This window comes from Lepus europaeus, chromosome 4 (genome assembly GCF_033115175.1).
Source record: "Lepus europaeus isolate LE1 chromosome 4, mLepTim1.pri, whole genome shotgun sequence".
Classification (NCBI taxonomy): Eukaryota; Metazoa; Chordata; class Mammalia; order Lagomorpha; family Leporidae; genus Lepus; species Lepus europaeus.
Window position 1 is genome coordinate 13,160,284 of NC_084830.1, and position 9,617 is coordinate 13,169,900.

The 9,617-nt window shown below is 40.3% G+C and overlaps 1 non-coding gene across 1 annotated transcript; it reads left to right on the forward strand.

Moving 5' to 3' along the window:
• Positions 1 to 1,522: 1,522 nt before the first annotated feature.
• LOC133758979 (small Cajal body-specific RNA 20) lies at positions 1,523 to 1,653 on the forward strand. Its single transcript, XR_009865873.1, has one exon. It is a non-coding gene; the product is annotated as a small Cajal body-specific RNA 20 (non-coding RNA).
• Positions 1,654 to 9,617: the final 7,964 nt, after the last annotated feature.

A 9,617-nucleotide genomic window follows, 5' to 3' on the forward strand; every position in this document is an offset into this window, starting at 1 on the left:
TGATCCAGAGAGCTCTAGCTTCTGGTAAAGATGATGGAGCTTTATAGGGTTAAATTTCCTACAGATGACAATGATAAAATGCTTGTGTGAAAAAATATGTTTATGAAAGAGCTATTTCTCATGGCATTTGAGAGCAACTAAAAGGAAGGAAAAAAAATACAGAGGTGGAATAGTTTAAAGATAGCAGAAGAAACAGAAAGGTAGTGCAGAAATATCTGAAGGGAGGAGACACAGAGGTATTGAATTAAACATTTTTTTCAAATTATTCAAAATTAAACATTTTTTCCCAAATACTTGGCAGAATGCTAAGCTACAGGTTCATGGAGTAGACCCAGAAAATCTAGTAAAAAAGCTACAGCTGAAAGGTCAAGGACCCGATCAGATATTTCAGTGCCTGCAAACTTTAGGGAAGGCAGGAATTTGCATCCAGACTAGTAACTGCCTGCTGAGACCAAAATCACAGAATCTAGAATTCCCAGAATACATCAGTACTACAAATAGACATGATCCATAGTCCAGAAAAAGCTATCAGTGGTGTTAAGGTGACTAGGGTTAGGGTTAGTGTTAGAGTGAATGTGACGTTGAGCATTAGGTTATAGGTGAGGTTGAAGTTTAAAGTTGTAGTATGCAGGAGGATTGGGTTTAGGGATGCTGAAAAGGAGCAATAGCTAATATCCACTTTCACACTCAAGTTCTGCAACAGTTGAGCAAAAGGCTAATGCAAGTTGGGAAAATATATTTATCAGTGATGAAAGCTGATGTATTTGATCGTATCTTCTTCCTTTAGTTCAATGTTCTTAGTAACACTCTACTCTGAATTACATAGACTTACTGTGGCAGATGCTGCCGGCACCGGCATTTCAGTCTCAGGCTGCTGGGACTTCAGCTGAACCTGAGGTTGACCAAGTGGGAGTACCCTGATGACTTTCCATCTCACTGCCAGCAACATCTCCCAGATTTTCTGGCTGAGTTCCTAAGTCTCAGGAGGACAGTTAGTTAACTTAGAGATGTGACCCATAATCCAGGGAGTATAACTCAACAGAGGACTATACTCACCACTGGGCAGTAGGCACAAGCAAATAAATGCTTCTGTCTTGTTGTATTACAGGGATTGTTCTGAGGTCCACTCTATACTGAATTCAAAGACCTGGTGATATTTAGCTTCAGTTTTTATCAGGAGTACACAGCCCAGTAATTCTACATTAGCTTCACCCTACTCTCTCAGTTTCTGAGAGATCAATTACTGGCACCCATGTCCTCCTCTCAGATTTACACTTTGTAAAAAATCAGTTAGGGCTCTTGGAAGGGTTTCTTAGTGTTCTCTAACCTCAGTGTCTATCCCTTTGCCAATACTATGGTGCCTTGATTCCGGTGGCAATAGAGTAAGCCTTCATGTTGGGAGAAGTAATTCCTTCCATATTCTTCTTCTTCCTGAAGATTGCTTAGGTGTTTTGGGGCTGTCACTTTTCCATGTAAATTTTAAATAATCTTGTCCATGTCTACAAAATGTTTTGCTGTTGAATGTCTCTCCCTTGGGGCTCTGGGGGTCCCTTTCCTTCCCAGCCAGGGCTGGAGCCCAAGGTTAGCCCTCACTAAGGACCATTGTTGGGACTGTGCAAGGTGGTAAATCTTGTTTTCCTACCTCAGGCAGCTGCAGGAAGAAAAACAAGTCTTGCTGAGATATTGGTGGGATTGAATTAGGCCTGCATATCAATTTGGGGAAAATTGACATCATTAGTACATTCAATATTTCAGTCTATGAACACAGTGTATCTTTCTACTTATTAGACCTTTTTTAAATTTCTTTCATCAACATTTTGTAGTTGTCAGCATACAAGTCCTAAACATAGTTTATTAGATTTATAACTTACATTTTTTGTGTTTGGAAGAATGATTAAAAATCATATTTTAATTTTCAATGTCCACAGATACATTGGTAGTATGTAGAAGTACAATTAATTTACCAGTTTGAGTAAAGTATAGAAATATTACCTCCCTCATTGTCCTTTGAGTATTTACTTGTTCCCTTTCTGTTATTGATACTGTTGTATTCCATTGTGGCTGAGGAATATATCTTCTATGCTCTCAATTCTTTTAATTTGCTGTTTTTTTTCTTTTTTTCTTTTTTTTTTATGGAGAGCCAGGGGATTCCAATAAAATCCCATCAAGGTGGCATGTACCGATGCCATCTCACTAGTCCAAGTGATCAATTTCAGTTCACAATTGATCACACTGATAGGTCTAAGAGTCAAAGGGATCACACAAACAAAACTAGTGTCTGCTAATACTAACTGATAGAATCAAAAAGGGAGAGAACAATCCAACATGGGAAGTGGGAGACACAGCAGACTCATAAAATGGCAGATATCCTAAATAACACTCTGGCCTCAGAATCAGCCCTTAAGGCATTTGGATCTGGCTGAAGAGCCCATGAGACTATTTTAGGCATGGAAAGCCAAGACACTCTGGCAAAAAAAAAAAAAAAACAAAAAAAAAACCAAACAAACAAAAAAACAAAACAAAACAAAAAACAACGACCTAACTGAAAGATCTCTGCGAGTGAGATCCCAGTGGAAAGAGGAAAGAACGGGGCCATCAAAGAAGGAGGTACCTTTCTCTGAAGGGAGGAGAGAACTTCCATTTTGACTATGACCCTGTCAGAATAAGATCGAAGTTGGCGGACCCTAAAGGCTTCCATAGCCTTGGCAACTCGTGACTAGAGCCTAGGGAGATTACTGACGCCATAAACAAGAGTGTCAAATTGTTAAATCAACAACAGGAGTCACTGTGTACTTACTTCTCATGTGGGATCTGTCCTTAATGCGTTGTCCAATGTGAAGTAATGCTATAACTAGTACTGAAACAGTATTTGCCACTTTGTGTTTCTGTGTGGGTGCAAACTGATGAAGTCCTAACTTTGTATATACGGAATCTATCTTCTGTATATAAAGATAATTGAAAATGAAAAAAAAAAAAAACCTTGGTTTTAAATTGGAAATTGCATAGAAAATTAATCAATTTTAAAAAAATATCATGTAGGATCTCTATCCTTAATGTGCTGTACATTGTGATTTAATGCTATAACTAGTACTCCAACAGTATTTTTCACTTTGTGTTGCTATGTGGGGGCAAACTGTTGAAATCTTTACTGATCTTCTGTATATAAAGAGAATTGAAAATGAATCATGATGTGAATGGAAGGGGATAGGGAGCGGGAAAGGGGAGGGTTGCGGGTGGGAGGGAAGTGATGGTGGGGGGAAAGCCATTGTAATCCATAAGCTGTACTTTGGAAATTTATATTCATTAAATAAAAGTTCAAAAAAATATTTATTTATTTGTTTAGGAGGTAACGTTACAGACAGAGAGGGAGAGACATCTTCCATTTGCTGCTTCACTCCCCAAATAGCCTTAATGGCTGGATCTGAAGCCAGGAGTCAGGAGTTTCTATTGGGTCTCCCATGTAGGTTCAGGGACCCAAGCACTTGGGCCATCTTCCACTGCTTTCCCATGCCACTAGCAAAGAGATGGATCAGAAGTGGAGCAGTTAGGAGTTGAACTGGTGCCCACATGGGTTGCTAGCCCTGCAGGTGAAGGCTTAACCTCCTACACCACAGTGACAGTCCAAAAATGCACTTGTCTTAAATATTTCCACTACAAACATTGAGATCCACATCAGACAGTTATATAATTTTTGTTTTCACCATTCCACTTAGAGGATTCTAGAGTGGAGTTGGCAGTTTATTGATTTTGCCTGTATTTTTACTTACTGTTTTCTTTTTTCTTCTTGATGTTCCAAGATTCATCTTTTTTTTTTTTTTTATCATTTCCTTTCTGTTTGGCTGTTACTGTAGGGTATGCATGTTCATGATAAATTCTCATAGTTTTTCTACATCTGAGAATTGTCTTTATTTTATTTTTTTATTTTATTTATTTATTTATTTTTTATTTTATTTTATTTTTTTTTTTTTGACAGGCAGAGTGGATAGTGAGAGAGAGACAGAGAGAAAGGTCTTCCTTTGCCGTTGGTTCACCCTCCAATGGCCGCCGCGGTAGCGCGCTGCGGCCAGCGCACCGCGCTGATCCGATGGCAGGAGCCAGGTGCTTCTCCTGGTCTCCCATGGGGTGCAGGGCCCAAGAACTTGGGCCATCCTCCACTGCACTCCCTGGCCACAGCAGAGAGCTGGCCTGGAAGAGGGGCAACCAGGACAGGATCGGTGCCCCGACCGGGACTAGAACCCGGTGTGCCGGCGCCGCAAGGCGGAGGATTAGCCTAGTGAGCCGCGGCGCCGGCCGAGAATTGTCTTTAGTTTTCCTTCATTGTTGCAACATTGTCACTGGATATATGATTTGGTTTGACAACTATTTTCTTTCACTAGATAAATGTTGCTACATTTCCTCTGATCTCTATAGTGCCGATATGAAATCGTCTGTCATTCAGGTTGTATCTTTATTATAGTTTTGGTGTCATTGCTCTCACCTTGATTTCAGTATTTCCTCTGTTTTTCTTTATAGAAACATGACTGTGATGGTAATTGGTGTGTACTTTTATGTGTTTAATTTGTTTGTGATTCACTCAGGTTCTTGAATCCATAAATGTATACATTTTAACAAATTTAGGATGTATGCAGCCTTTATTTTAACTTATTTTCAGATATATCCTCTTTTTTTACTTTTTTCTGGGCTCCAATGACATACATATTAAATCTTTTGTTATTCAGGTTTTCCTTGTGTTATGATGACATTATATTCTTTTAAACCCATTGTAAGTTGAAAATATTATTTTTTATTTTTATATATTCATTTATTTATTTGACAGGCAGGATTACAGAGAGGCAGAGTCAGAGAGAGAGAGGTCTTCCATCATCTGGTTCATTCCTCAGACGGCCACAACTGCACTGATCCTAAGCCAGGAGCTAAGAGCTTCTTCCAGGTCTCCCATGCAGATGCAGGAGCCCAACAACTTGAGCCATCTTCTACTACTTTCCCAGGCCATAGCAGAGAGCTGTATAGGAAGTGGAGCCGCCAGGACTCGAACCAGTGCCCATATGGGATGCCGGCACTGCAGGCGGCAGCTTTACCTGCTCTGCCACAGTGCCAGCCCCGAAAATACATTTAATGTACCTAATGTATCAAACATGAAAGCTTAGCCTACCCTCCCTAAAACATGCTCAGAACACTTCCTTTAGCTTACAGTTGGGCAAAATTATTTAAATAATGTCTATTTAATACAAAATCTATTTTAGTGCAAAATGTTGAATACCCCATATAATTTATTGAATACTGCTAAAGTGGAAGAATGGTTATATGGATTTTCTTTCACACCACCAAAAAGTTGAAAAGTCACAAGCTGAATCTTCTTAAGCAGGGTATCATCCAGAGTCCTACAGATCCTTCAAGTTCTCAAACTTTTAAAGTATATTCAGGGGCCGGCGCTGTGGCATGGCGGGTAAAGCCACTGCATGCACTGCCGGCATCCCATATGGGTGCTGGTTCAAGTCCTGGTTGCTCCACTTCCAATCCAGCTCTCTGCTATGGCCTGAGAAAGCAGTAGAAGATGGCTCAAGTCGTTGGGCCCCTGCACCCGCCTGGGAGACCCATAGGAAGCTCCTGGCTCCTGGCTTCGGATTGGCGCAGCTCTGGCCATTGCAGCTGCTTAGGGAGTGAACCAGCGAATGGAAGATCTCTCTCTGCCTTTCCTTCTCTCTCTGTGTAACTCTGGTTTTCAAACAAATAAATAAATCTTTAAAAAAGTATATTTATATATCACATTTCCTTTCTGGTGTTTAGATTGAATAATAGCTGTCATTTTAGTTTTATTGGTTATTTCTTCTGCTCCCTACTCTCCACCCTGGGCCTTTTTTTTTTTTTTTTTTTTTTTTTTTTTTTTTTTTGCTGAGTCCACGAGTCCACCCATTGTGTGTTTTATTTTGATTACTGTCTTTTTCAGTTTTGAAATTTATACTTTTTTTTTCTTTTTATCTTTTATTGTTATCTTAGAGTTTCTATTTTCTTACTGCTTAATGATGCTTATAATTTCTATTTGAACTATTTTCAGGAATATTTGTTTTAAAATCTCTGCCAGATAATTGTACCTCTGTGTTGTGACCCCATTGTTTTCCTTTATATTGTTTCTTTTTAAATTCAACTTGAGAAGTTCCTGATTCTTAGTGAGGTGAGTGATTTGTGATTGAAACCTGGACATTTTGGGGAGTTAAATTATCTGACTCTGCGTATTATTTACACTTTCTGTTTTAGTTTATGTCTTATTCAACTTGGACTATTAAAACAAAACTACCATAGAAATTTATTTTTCTTAGTTCTGAGGTCTGGGAAGTCCTAGATCTAAGTTCCTGTCAGGTGTCTTGTTTAGCAAGGGCCTACTTTCTGGTTTATAGGTGGTCATCTTTTTGCTGTGTCCTCACATTGATGGGAGGGGAAGGAAGCTCTTTTAGGACGTTTATTCCAGTCATGAGGGCTCCACCTTATGATTTCATCCTATCCTAATTACCTATCAAAGTTCCCACTTCATAATATGAACACATTAGGGATCAGGTTTTAACATATGAATTTTTGGGAGACACAGTTTCAATCTGCTGTTATAGATACTTTGTCTTAATGATACTCCATCCACCTCATTGTTTATGGGTATGGATAGAACTCCAGGCTCCCAACATGACCTCCTCCAATACCTCCCTAGAATATTTTTATCATTTAAGAATGATGATAAAATGTTGAGGACATTCCCTAAAGTTCATCCTAAGTGTAGGGCTAGAGAAGATTTGAAGAGGTAGGATAAAGCAGATGCCAGATTAGGCGTCCCGTTTCTTCAATGTTTTGGTTAAAGTACTTTTACCTTAATTATGGTTGACTAGATGGGCTGAGATGAGAGATTAGTAGTAGAGAGGGAGAAGTTGACAAGATAGGAGAGAGACATGATGACTAATTTCTGACAATATATGTCTTTAGGGCAGAGCCATGGTTTGTGTATTATATGGCCTACATGAAGGCAAGGGATGGGAATCAATAGAAAATTTGGATATCTAGACTTAACAATTTAGAAAGGGAATTTTGTAAGAGAAGTAGCATTTTGAGTTTTCTTCTGTTTCACTTTCTGTGCTATCAGTAAGTCGAATTTCATATCCTCATCTGACCAATAGGGATCCCTGGGTTCACTGAGTTTCAATGACTTTTCTAAGACATTTCAATTTGTTAATAGCATTAAGAAAGCAAGGCATTGATAAAAGTTTGGAGTGGGTAAGTGGTTCATCCCTGAATTTCTGGTTTCTTATAGTTATCTGACAGATATCATAGTTCCAGTCAGAGGAAATGGAGGAATTTCTTTCCTACCGAAGTTGCAGGACAACTCCCACATTTCATAAACAACCCTCAAGACAATTTGACAAACAGGGTGGTCTAGTGGAAAATTGTTTACCGATGCTCTGTCCTGCTCTGTATATGCTTACATTTATTTTATAAGGCCTTTGACATTTAGAAACATGGAAAACATTCTTTAATTCAGGGCTAATGTGAACTAAAAAGGCTGTAAAGTCAGTAATTTCCACCAAGGCTCTCTGTGAGAGGTATATTCCACCTCTAGGAAACTTAGTGGGTTCTATCCTGGAGTCAAGGTTAAAGGAAGCTTGAAGCACTAGTTCAACTTACTCCTATCCAGTGATCTTTACCTCAATTCTCCATTGTTCTCCACCAACCTTGGTCATTTTCATGGCCAAAGTATCCTCTTTAAATCTGGAACCCCAAATTCTATTTCATATCCTCTGCTTTCAGTTTTTTCCCCTCTCTCCTGGCCCTCTGACATTTAGACCTCCAGAGACAGAGTACATCACCTTGCCACTGGTTTCACATTTCTTGCTATCCAGGTTAGCTCAGTCATGTTATTGTGGTCCAGCATTTCACTCATGTTTTTACAAACAGCATTTTATTGTTCCATTGTGTTTATTGTAAAACCCAATGCTGTGCAAATTTAAAATCTTGATTATTATTTCAGTATCTAGATGGCTGAATTCTGATAAGGAAATCAAGCTACCATGGGTCATTAGTCCACCAAGAGAAACCACTTAGGAGGGAAGGGTTGTTTTGGCTTAGAGTTGAGAGATTCACAGTCAAAGATCAGATGACTCCATTAGCCTGGTGTATATTATTTGACAATGGCAGAGCATGTGTCAAGCCAGAAAACAAAAACACAGAGAGCACATTGTTTCTCTACCCTCTACGGCATTTCTCCTTCTCATCCATCCTGATTGTACCTGAGGCTTCACCCTAGCAAATGAATCCAATTCAACAAGTTTGCAAAGGGCTCAGTGTCAGATATCATAATTGAATCAAGCTTCACCCTTAATCCATTAACTGTTAATCCGTTAGCCATTAACATAAGACTTTGGAGTTTCAACTTTCTCATGACTCTGGGGGAGCCAAATCCTGTTCAGTCTGTAACACACGGATATTTTTTAAAATTTTATTTATTTTTATTTTTTTGACAGGCAGAGTGGACAGTGAGAGAGAGAGAGACAGAGAGAAAGGTGTTCCTTTTACTGTTGGTTCACCCCCCAATGGCCGCTGCGGCTGGCGCACCACGCTGATCTGAAGCCAGGAGCCAGGTGCTTCTCCTGGTCTCCCATGCAGGTGCAGGGCCCAAGGACTTGGGCCATCCTCCACTGCCTTCCCGGGCCATAGCAGAGAGCTGGATTGGAAGAGGAGCCACCAGGACAGAATCCGGAGCCCCGACTGGGACTAGAACCCAGGGGCCAGCGCCACAGGCGGAGGATTAGCCTATTAAGCCGCGGCTCCGGCCCACACACGGGTATTTTGTATCATTACATATTCTGGATCCCAATTGGCATTTGGTGCTTTAGGCCAATTCTACATTTCTCCATGGTAAACACTATTTTCCATTCTTGTTCCATTATAAATTTTTGTTTCTTTGCTCCAATCTCCAACTTGGCACCACTCTTCTCAGTCGCAGGCAGCTGACTATTAACTCATTTTCCCTGAGAAAAAAGTTGATGAGAAAGGTAAGATTATCATTCTTTTTTTTTTTTTTTTTTTATATGTTTTTTTTTTTTTTTTTTTTTTTTTTTTTTTTTTTTTTGACAGGCAGAGTGGACAGTGAGAGAGAGACAGAGAGAAAGGTCTTCCTTTTGCCGTTGGTTCACCCTCCAATGGCCGCCGCGGTAGGCGCGCTGCGGCCGGCGCACCGCGCTGTTCCGATGGCAGGAGCCAGGTGCTTCTCCTGGTCTCCCATGGGGTGTAGGGCCCAAACACTTGGGCCATCCTCCACTGCACTCCCTGGCCACAGCAGAGAGCTGGCCTGGAAGAGGGGCAACCGAGACAGGATCGGTGCCCCGACCGGGACTAGAACCCGGTGTGCCGGCGCCGCAAGGCGGAGGATTAGCCTGTTGAGCCACGGCGCCGGCCTGATTATCATTCTTGTTTATACTTATGTCTGTTCCCTTTCTCAACTTGATCAGAGAGAGGTTATATAACTCTTGATTTAGGTAGTCCCATTAAGGTATATTCCAGATTTCATTACCTTCTGCTTCCTTAGGAGCCTCATACTTCATCAAATACTTTGTTGTCTGTATTTTATAACATCTTTGTCA